This window comes from Balaenoptera physalus, assembly GCF_965194825.1.
Source record: "Balaenoptera physalus genome assembly, chromosome: 7".
In the NCBI taxonomy this organism is placed as follows: Eukaryota; Metazoa; Chordata; class Mammalia; order Artiodactyla; family Balaenopteridae; genus Balaenoptera; species Balaenoptera physalus.
The window spans coordinates 94528656-94539244 of record NC_138886.1 but is presented as its reverse complement, the minus strand read 5'-3'; the positions used below and the strand labels follow the sequence as shown (position 1 = coordinate 94539244).

The 10589-nt window shown below is 45.5% G+C and overlaps 1 pseudogene across 1 annotated transcript in view; it reads left to right on the top strand.

Annotated features, from left to right (window-relative positions):
• Positions 1-1805: 1805 nt before the first annotated feature.
• LOC309664497 (dihydropyrimidinase-like) overlaps positions 1806-10589 on the top strand; it is a 78366-nt pseudogene continuing 69582 nt past the window's right edge. Inside the window, exon 1 of the transcript in view lies at positions 1806-3022. The product of the transcript in view is annotated as a dihydropyrimidinase-like (transcript). The remainder of the gene's footprint in view (positions 3023-10589) is intronic.

The following is a 10589-nucleotide window of genomic DNA, read 5'->3' as shown; positions in this document are numbered from 1 at the left end:
TGGGGGTGGGTTAGGAGAGTAGGGAAAGCAAACTCAGTGACTCCAGGGCTTCAGAGGACTTAAATACACCTGGGCCTGGTGGCTTTGTTTCCCCAAAACCCTGAGCTGCTCAGTGAAGGAAGTCACCCTTTTCTGCTCTGCCTTTCTGTCCCTTTAGACCATCAGTCAGGGCTGGGAAGGCCTTCCTTTCCAATTGCTCTCACCTACACTTCAAAGTAGATATGTTTCTGTGGGTTAAGCTTTCACAACCTTTGTAACCCTCCTTTAAAATGAGTCCTCTAAGGAGTCATGGGTCCTCAGACACACTTTGGTGTGTTAGTTAATCAAACTGATTCTTTCTCCAGCAAGAAGAAGGCAAAACAGCAGGAGGCTTGCTTCCCGCCTTCCTCCAGTGCCAAGATCATCGTGTCTGGGATTACTTGTTTCATGCCCACTGAGGGCCCGTGTGTCTGGGTGCAGAGGTGGCTGAGTAGGGCAGAGAAAAGGGAGGTGAGGGGTTTCTGAGGACAAGCTTCCCCTCTGAGCACGTTTGCTCGCCTCCCACCCGGCAAGCTGGTGGACGACATCCGGCATCTAGACATGCCCAGCGTCTGGACAGTGGTGGCCAGAAAGGGGGAAGACACCTTCTTTCTGCGAGCTGGCTTTTCTCCTTAAACTTACCCAACACTCTCTTCTGTGCGGTCAGTGAATCTCAATGAGCTATTTCCTTCTGCCTCAGTGACATTCTACAAATCCCCTCTTCTGATCAAGTTTGAGTTAATTAAATGTGGAGAGTTTATGCTGCATTGTGTTACAGGGCATTTTGTGATATAAAGTGTCTGAGATAAAGAAACCTTTGAAATCATCATCTGAGCTTCAGAAAGGATGTCACAACCACCCTGACACCCAATCTTACTTTCCTAGAGTGCTGTTATGTGTGTAGCTTGGCAGAGTTGCATATTTATTATTATTCTTTTCATCTTTACACAATGGTCTTTGGACAATAATTGCATAACCTTCTTGGGCTTCTTATTCCTGGCTTGACAGCCAAATCTATGGCACTTTATTGATGTTTCCTAATTTTTAATCATTTTGCGGTTTGTGTGATCTGAGACTTGAGGAAATTTGATAATAATAACACCTTGCATTCCACTATTAAAAATGCCATCTCCGAGGTCACATGTGACCGACCACCTACTCCCCAAACTCAAAGTACCTTCCCATCCTCTGTCAGTTGATGGTTGAAAAGGACAAAAGAACCAAAGTAAACCAGCTGAAGCAAACACTGGAGAGTCTGAAAGAGGGGACATCAGGCATGGCTGGTTCCAGGAGCACCAACGGTGTCATGAGAACCCAGTTCCTCTCCATCTCTCCTTCCTGTTCTCTGTGTTGGCTCTGTTCACAGGACTAGTCCCTTGTTGTCTTTTACTCCCTCCAGGATTCAAGTCCAGCAGGAAAGAGAAAGCCCCTCATCTGCTCAACCTAACACAAGTTAGGATCAGCTCTCACTGAGCACAGGTAGTCTTCTTGGGACCCGTGTCATCCCCGAACACATCACCGTGGCCGTGAGGACTTCCTGCTGTGATTGGAAGTGCTTAGATAAGCAGATCAGTCCCAGAGCCGGAGGTCCCATCAGTTCCACCCAGGCGAGTGTTCTGAGAATGCACGGGGAGGATTTCCTGCTAAAGAAACTCCAGTGACTGTTGGCAGAACGAGGAAGAGAATAGACGATGCAGCAGCATGCGTCCACCACGCTCCCCACGCTTCCTGCGGCATTCGATCTCGGTGCTCTTGAAATCCCGCACTGCCGTCTTCCCCCACGCAGGGCTCCCCGAGCTCCCTTCTCTCTCACGGCTCCTCCTCTGTCTTCTCTTCATCCTTCTCACCTGGGAGGAAGGGGGTGGTCCACAGCTGTCCAACCCTATCCCCTCAGCTTGACCACGTGGAGGTCACACTCAACTTGCCATCACCTTCTTGGTGCCTTTATCCAGCTGTTCCCTCACCCAGAGCATCGTCCCTCTTCTCACCCCTCCTCTCTCCATGTCCACGTCCTCTGCGTCCTGCTTCAGATACCTCTTTGTGAATCTTCCATATCTAATTTCCTTCAAGGCAGAAATAAACTCCCCCTTTCCTCTAAACTCGTATCTTTAGCCTCTCTCGAAGGTAGAATTTTCTGGTTTCTTTATTGTTATCCATTGAAATATGTATGTGTGTCACTGTTGGCTCTTAGCTCCTTGACGACGAGAATGTCATTTATCTTTGTTCCTCACATAGTTAAGAATATTTAAAAGGAAATCCAGATCAAGTGGTTCTTCGGGGCGTGGGTATTTTCATTGCTGCTGGTGGTGTCTGTCTGTCTCCCTCCCTTCCTCTCTCTCTCTGCCTGTCTCTCTGCATTTTGGTACAGACACACTCTTCATAAAGGGAAGAAATGAGGTGGATTTCTTTCCCCAAAGTGCCTTTTCTTAGAAAGGAAAACAAACGTCCCTCGTCTTTAAAAGTGCCTCCAAGATTTTTCCCTTCCAATGACTGGAAGGGAAAAAATCTCGGTGTACATCCAGGGTCTGGACGTACACCTGGATTCAGGTCGGCGGAACTTTCAGGTCAGACCCCCGCTGACCTCTGCGCCCGCCCCAGCCTTTCGCGCAGGCCCAGCCCCCCGGGGGTGGAGCCGCTCCTCCCCCACCCCCTCGCAGCGGGTCCTTGATAAACCCGGAGCCCCGCCAGAGCGCCCGCCCCGTGCCGCCGGAAGGAGGGCGGCTCCGCAGCGTGTGCGCCCCTCGCCATGGCGGCGCCGTCGCGGCTCCTGATACGCGGTGGGCGCGTGGTCAACGACGACTCCTCGCAGGTGGCCGACGTGCTGGTGGAGGACGGTCTGGTGCGGGCGCTGGGGCGCGACCTGCTGCCGCCCGGGGACGCGCCGGCCGGGCTGCGGGTCCTAGACGCCGCCGGCAAGCTGGTCTTGCCCGGCGGCATCGACACGCACATGGAGTTCCCCTTCATGGGCTCGCGGTCCGTGGACGACTTCTACCAGGGCACCAAGGTACCCGCCTCGCCGCGCCCTGCACCCCGGGATGCCCGCCGAGTCCTCAGCCGCCTCTGAGGCTGCCCCCCGGGGTCTGGCCGGGCCGGCTCGCGCCGGCGTTGCGCGGGGGCCTGAGGGGGCGGGAGCGAGGCGCGGCGGCCTGAGGGGGCGGGAGCGAGGCGCCGGGGCCTGAGGGGGCGGGAGCGAGGCGCGGCGGCCTGAGGGGGCGGGAGCGAGCCGCGGCGGCCTGAGGGGGCGGGAGCGAGGCGCGGGGGCCTGAGGGGGCGGGAGCGAGCCGCGGCGGCCTGAGGCGGCGGGAACGAGGCGCGGCGGCCTGAGGGGGCGGGAGCGAGGCGCGGCGGCCTGAGGGGGCGGGAGCGAGCCGCGGCGGCCTGAGGGGGCGGGAGCGTGGCGCGGCGGCCTGAGGGGGCGGGAGCGAGGCGCGGGGGCCTGAGGGGGCGGGAGCGAGCCCCGGGGGCCTGAGGGGGCGGGAGCGAGCCGCGGAGACCCGAGCGGGGTCAAGGCGCCCACGCTGAGCTTCCTTCTTCTAGGTGGCCCTCCTCGGTGGCATCAGCCCGGCTTTGGCCAAGCCAAAGGAGCAACGGTTCCTTGCAAAGTGGAAGTATCGATACCCTTAAGGTCTAAAATGTCACTCACGGATGCGCGGGTTTTTCCTCGTGGGCCACGCCCTGGTGTGTGTGAAACAGATCGGGCTGTTTAGTGCAGGTACAGGCTGCAAACACTTTCAGAGCAGTTTTGAGGATATATCCGTTACCCAACCGATTTCTAACCGTTTTACTCTCCTTACACCTCTCTCCCTCCACGTTCCCCAGCCCTCTAGGATAGACCAGAATGTTTCACAGAAAAAAGAACCCTCTGACCCAGAGAGAGGGGTCTGGGGCAGGCTGCTGACGCCAACATTTGCAAAGCGTCCTCCTATTTACTAATTATCAACCTTTATCATTAGGCCAATGGTCAAAGTCGTTTGTAGGAAGGATCGTTATCTGTTTTGAAGAGTATTTATTTTTCTCTCTTGCTAAAACGTGAAATTTGCTAAATTTCATTGAATTTATGTTGACATTTAAAATACGTTTTTTTAGATATCCAAGCAATACACGATTATAGACAATTGGAAAAAAATAATAGGAAAGTAGAAAGAGGAAAAGTATTACCCATAATCTCCCAGTCAGTGACAACCCATGTTTTGGTGTATTGTCTTTATGGTTTTCATATGCTTTATTTTACATAATTGAGGTTGTATTGTGCATGTGTGTATGAATGTGTGTACCTGTATTACAAAAGTTTTGTAACCTGTTGTATTCAATTATAGTACAGGCACTTTCTGTTATCACAGACTCGTCATTCACTAAGTGCATTGCTGATGGCAGGGCATTCCATTGACACCCCCGTTTGCCAAGTGGGGACCTGCTGCTATGGCTGACCATCAGTCACCAGACCCACTAGCGTTATTCCCCCTCATTATTTCCCTTTCTCTGATCAGGGTTCCAGATGAAGCAGCCAAGAAGAGGGGTTAGAATGTTGCCAGGGCAGGACATTCCTTCTCATTCTCAAGTTTATCTGTGCATGCCCCAAGACCCTGGGAGGTGGTTCTTAGTTTTCTATCTGTTCTTGGCCATTCTGGGATTCCAGTGTGGAGAGATTTACGGTTCCATACTTAGAAGGCAGGTTTTTGTAGCATATATATATATATATATATATATATATATATATATAGTCTGTTCTCACCATTTGAAAGAACTTACTCACCAGTTGATTCTGTAGGCGTTTCTGTACTTAAAGGTTGTCAAAACATTAAAGGAAAACATGTTTTTCATGAGCTTAGGATCACAAGCGGAAAATGATATGGTCCGAGATAAGGTCAAAGATTTAGCAAAGACTAAATTCACGTGGAACATTAAACAGTACTCACAAAAGGGCCAAGTTGCAAAAGTCTACTGCAAAATTGGTTGGTTGAATCCCAGGACATCCCCATCCCCCAAACAGATGAGGCTCCGTAAAATGGAACCAGCCAGGTAAATACAGATAAACATGAGCATTAAAGTACTGGCCTGAGTTCTGAAAGAAGGGCATTGTGGAGTTATTTTGTCCTCTTTTCTAGAGTCTTCACGATAATTCCCAAGGCAATGTTGATGGAGTTTCTGGTTTGGGGAAACAGGGACAAAGAAGTCTTTTGTAAATGCTCATCATACTATATACCAAACTTGAAAAACATCTTATGAATACTGTTAAGTAACATTTACTTTATCAAGTCCGTGCTATGTACTAGACACTGTGCTAAACTGTGCATTGTCTTCCAACAATCCCAGGTGCCATTGTCTACTCTTCGCAATTGAAGAAACTGAAACTTAAGTCACTTGCCCAAGGTCGCACACCTGGTAAGTGGTAGAGTGGCTCTTCAAATTCAGGACTGCCTGCCATCCCTAGAGCTCTTACCTACTAGGTTCTCTTCCTTTCTGAAATGATGATTGAAAAAAAGTCTAATGTTTAGATTCGTCAGAATGGCAGTAGGTAGATGAAAAAGCTGTAAATGTAAGGTGTGTGTTACTGTGAGAAGTCTTTTGTCAAAGACAGAGCAAAGTCATCTTTCAGAAATACACTAGCCCTTCTTTACCTTCCCGACACTGGAGGCAGTTAAGGTTGTCAAAATAAATACACATGTCATGGTGTGGGTTTGTGAGACATTTATACGTGCATTTATAGCCACATCATCCCTAAGGCTACAGAAATGGGTACCTTAAGTACAGAAAGCCATAAAGTAAGAACGATATATCATGCTTTCAGGAGATGGGCCCCCAAAGGTTAGACCAATAGCTGTGTGCTTCCTGCAAGCATAATGCTAATCATTTATAATATCTGACAAACAGAAGGGATACTATTTGTGGTGGTCTATGTATTGATCACTAGATTGTGATGGACCCCAGTTTTAAAAATGAAATATAGGTCAACCAAAGGTTACATATTTTGGAAATCTAATTCGTGTCAGAGGTAGGTTTAAAGCTTATAATTGATTTAGTTAATTACAGGTAAAAGCTTTCCATCTGATATAAGTAATGGAAATAGCGTTCTGCTTTAAAGAAATCATATTTCATTTTGTTGGTCTAGACTGGATGTACAGTGGTCTTGCAGTAATTCAGTATCCATCGTGAAAGACAGTGGGACTTTTTTATTCAAATGGGTATTGAAAATTAGATAAACTTGAAGGAAATACGACTTTGCTTTTACTACATCCTGTGATAAGAGAATGAATTAAAAGGACTTGGCCAGTCTTCAAATATACGTATTTGTATTCAGACATAGATACAGCTTGGCGTGGGTGGACTCACATTGAAAACCTGGCAGCATCAGTAGCTGGCAAAAGGATCTTTTTTTTTTTTTTTTTTTTTTAATTGAGAAAATGCAGAACACTTTTTTTTGTAAAGGACAAAAAGTCCTCAAAATTATCAAGAGAGAAAATTATACTTTGCTCTGGAACATTTTGGTAAAATGCCATGGAGGTGATTACTTATAATAAGGCAGTGGAAGGTACATGATTAAGCACATATTTATGGTTGTATTTATAGAGCTTCCTCACCTGGTAGAAGAGCTGTGATTCAGAGAGCTTGGTTACAAACCAAATCCCTTATTTTGTTTCTTGCTGGCGCTCCAGGATGGTTTTCAGAAGCTGTGCATGCTGACTGCATGACCTTGGGCAAGTCACTTCCTCTACTGGTGTTGTCAGCATTTCCGAATCTGTAAAACAAGGCAATAGTTAGAACATCTCGGATTAAATTTTTTTTCTAAGTAATGAAAAATACATATATTTATCATTCAGGAAAATGCTGGAGCATTATATTCGCTGATCATACATAGTTGAATGAAGACACTGCTTTTTTTTTTTTAAAAAAGGAAAATACAGAAGAGTATAAAGAAAAATAATATATAAATCATCTATAATTTCAGCATTTTGCTTTTAACATTTTCCTTTCAGATTTTTCTTTTTGGGGGCACATATAAACATTTTTCCTTCTACTAACTGGTGCGTACACTTTGGAATCAACCTTGTTCGTTAAACCTTTCCCCCACGGCCTTCACTGTTGTCAGAGAACGTGATTTCTGTGGCCTGTTGACATCTCCGAGGCTAAGTCCCAGATCTTTCTCTCTGGTCTTGTATCTCTTCCGCATCAGGCTTCCATTTCTGCCCATCGACAATGAATGTCCCACAGGCGCCTCAAACTTCAAGTGCTCGACCCATTTTTCATCCTCTGTTTCCCCAACTGTTAACAGCTCCACTCTCATCTTGTTCGTGTTGGACATTTTGGTGGTTTCCAGCTTTTTTTGGCTTGTGCATAACAATGTTGTGACGTAATTCATCACTCAGATTCCTGATGATTGACGGAGAAATCACCCCTCAGGGTGAAATGCCTGGGCCAGTGAGTGTTAGATCCATCCTAAAGGAGTCTAACATACATCCAAATTGCCTTTCAATTTATGCCCCCCTCACAGCAGTACATCCTAATTCCCATCTCACTGCATCCTAGCTAATTGTGGATATTGACTTTTTAAAAATCTATGCTAATTTAATAGGAAAAACATAGAATTTCGTAATGTTTTTAAACAAGCATTTCTTTAATTGCTTGCAAGGCTGAGCTTTGAACATTCTTGTGTTAATAACTTCCATGTTCCAGCTGTAAGAGTGTATAATTCTGTCATTTCCTTCAGTGGCTATTTACTGATTACAAAGTTAATCTTTGCACTAATCAGAGGAAGAAAATAAAACCACCTCAAAGATTAATTTGCAACCACTTGACATTAAATAGGGCTTTCGGCCTATTGAAGGTATTGTGTGTTAGGAATCCTTTCACTGAATTTTACAGAATCTGGGACTTGCCTTCTTTCAGTTTTCATACTTGAGTTTTGCAGGCTTTTCACTTCCACTGCTTGTTTTCTCCCTCATTTATCTGGACTGCATGCCTTCAGTGTCTGACAGGGGTAGTCAGGATTCAAGGTTTCCTTGACGTTGCTGTCGGGAAAGAAACATTTTTCCTCTAACCTCTTATGTTCAGTTTTTGGGGGCCCACAAATTAAACTGACAAAAGACAGATTCACAAGAGAAAAGACAGATTTTTAAAATTCATGTACATGCAGTGCAAGTTCACAGAAAAATGTGCTTCAAGGAGGCAGTTAGAATTTGGTGCTTCTATATCACCTTAACAAGGGAAGGGGAGGGGAAGAAGGGCACTTATGGAAAAGCAAATGACTTTTAGGAAAGACCAGTGGGTTCTTAGGGGAATAGATGGAGATACGATAGTTCATGACGAGGTCTATTTAGGTGCAGTGCAGGCTTCTAGTCTCAGGTGGTAAGAGTCATCTTCCTGGAAAGGCATTTATGACAATTCAGTTCTTTTGAAAAGCTCTGCTTTTAGGCAGCTAAGGGAGTTCAGGAAAAAAAGCCTATTCTCAAATGCCTTCAGCTCAAAATGATTTTTATGCCGCGGTGGCACATTCTGGACCTTGTCACTGCCGTCTAATATGGAATAACCTTAAGCTAAGGAATTTTCAAGTTGATAGTTATGTTCCGTGAATTCAGTCAACAAATAGTTCTTGGGAACCCACTACGAGCCAGGCATTATGGTTGGGGTTATAGAGATGAAAACTGTGGTCTTTGCTTGCAATGGCAGACAGACTGGAGGTATATGGGGTTCTAATTTATCTTGGCTTTAATAATAAATTATATACAGTGGACTTTTGGACTTGTAGACTTAACTTGGACAATTTGTGACTATTTTTGAGTGAACAATTTTTGATCTGGCATTTCCCCTTGTGTTTAGTAACCATTTATAATTGCTGGCATCGCTGGGCTGCATTTCCAATAGGTGAGCCTCAGCAACTCCCCAGAGCCTTCTCCTCAACACCGTTCTGTGCTTTTTCTCAGATGTCAAGTGACAGTTGAGGGAGGACACTGCAATTTTTCTGTTATGCTTCATTGCATCTAATAGAGGAATTTCATGTTATAGTGAGAGTCATGCGTTCCTGAGCCCTGAGGATCTGTTCACACGTAAAAGCTTAAAATAAAACAAACCATAATCTTTTTATAAAAACAGGAAATTATTGGAGGCATAGATATAGAAATAGGCTATAATTCTGTTTTGTTAAAAGTCCTCGTTAACGCTGATGAGGTAATGGGCTTGGGACAAAACTGAGCATTCAGCTTTCAAGTGTGCTCAGAGTCTACATTCTACAGTAACATTTTCATAGAAGGATTTCAGAAACCGCACAGCCAGGGCTAGCAATATTTTTGAGAAACAAAATTTCACATGAATATGCAACTTGCGCAGCTTTCCCACTTTGCTGTTGGAAAAGTGAACCATCTTAATTCTTCCATCTCATAATTTCTGGGAGACATTCATTGGCCTCTCTTCCTTTCTTCCTTAAACATTTAAAGAGTATTTATGTACTAGGCACTGTAACAGGCACAGGGCCTATGGAGATGAAACTACATCAGCTAAATCAGAATCTCTGGGGGGCAGGATAAAAGTTCCCTAGACCATGCCAGTGTGCAGCCAGGGTTAAGAGTCGCTGGACTAGGTAGAGAGGGGACAGGGAGAGAAGAGTATGGGTGACTTGTCTCTCCGAGGTGGAAAGGAACTCAGATCATGCAGGGCTTTATGGGCTGTGTAATAATTGTTTTCTTCATCGTGAGAGCAGAGGGAAGTCAATAACAGATTGGAAGTGGCCCAGACTAACTGGTCTAGTCTAGTCAGAAGATGAGGGTGGCACAGGGCAACGGAGGTGCAGACGCAGGAAGTATGGAGACTCATGGAGTATGTAGGGGAAGGGATAGGTTGCTGATGGATTGGATTTGGGGATGTAAGGAAGGGAACAGGTAGACGTCAAGGGTGCCTCTTGAGTCTGTGGTTTGCACAGTGGGATGGGTGATGGTGTGATGAATATTTCACATTTGGGGAGGCAAGGAGTGTGGAGAGGCACTGTGGAGGACATCTTTACAAAGCTGGATATGCTTCTAGAGTTGGAACGTAAACTGGGATCATGAAGTTTGTTCTCATAAGTCTTAGTGACTATGAGAAGTCTGAAAATTCAGCCACGTGTTTTTCTCCCTAAGGCTCAAATGTACTGTTGGATTTCTTTTTGTTTTATTTGGGTCGAGCAGGTCCTCTGATAAATTTTAGGGAAACAAAGTCACTTGTTCTAGGATGAGCTTAGAAATGAAAATTCAGTGACCCCATAAAAGGAAAGAAAATCCTTGGGATGCTTTCAATAATGATTTACAACCTAATACAGTCTTAAATAAAGTCTTGTGTTCTGTCATATTATGACCCCACTGTTGGTTAAGAGTTTATCCCAATTTATGTTCTATCACGTTTTCACGTAAGACAGCACATGCTCTTTTCCCCTCAAGACAAGGTTTTAGACAAATTGGAAGGTTTTCAAGGGAGAACAGCCAAAGTAATTAGGAGCTGAAAGAACTGATTTATGAGCCAAGATTAGAAAAGGCAAAGGCATTTTGTTTGGCTACCTGACAAATAAAGGAGAAGTCAATCAGCAATAAATACAAAGGAAACAATTA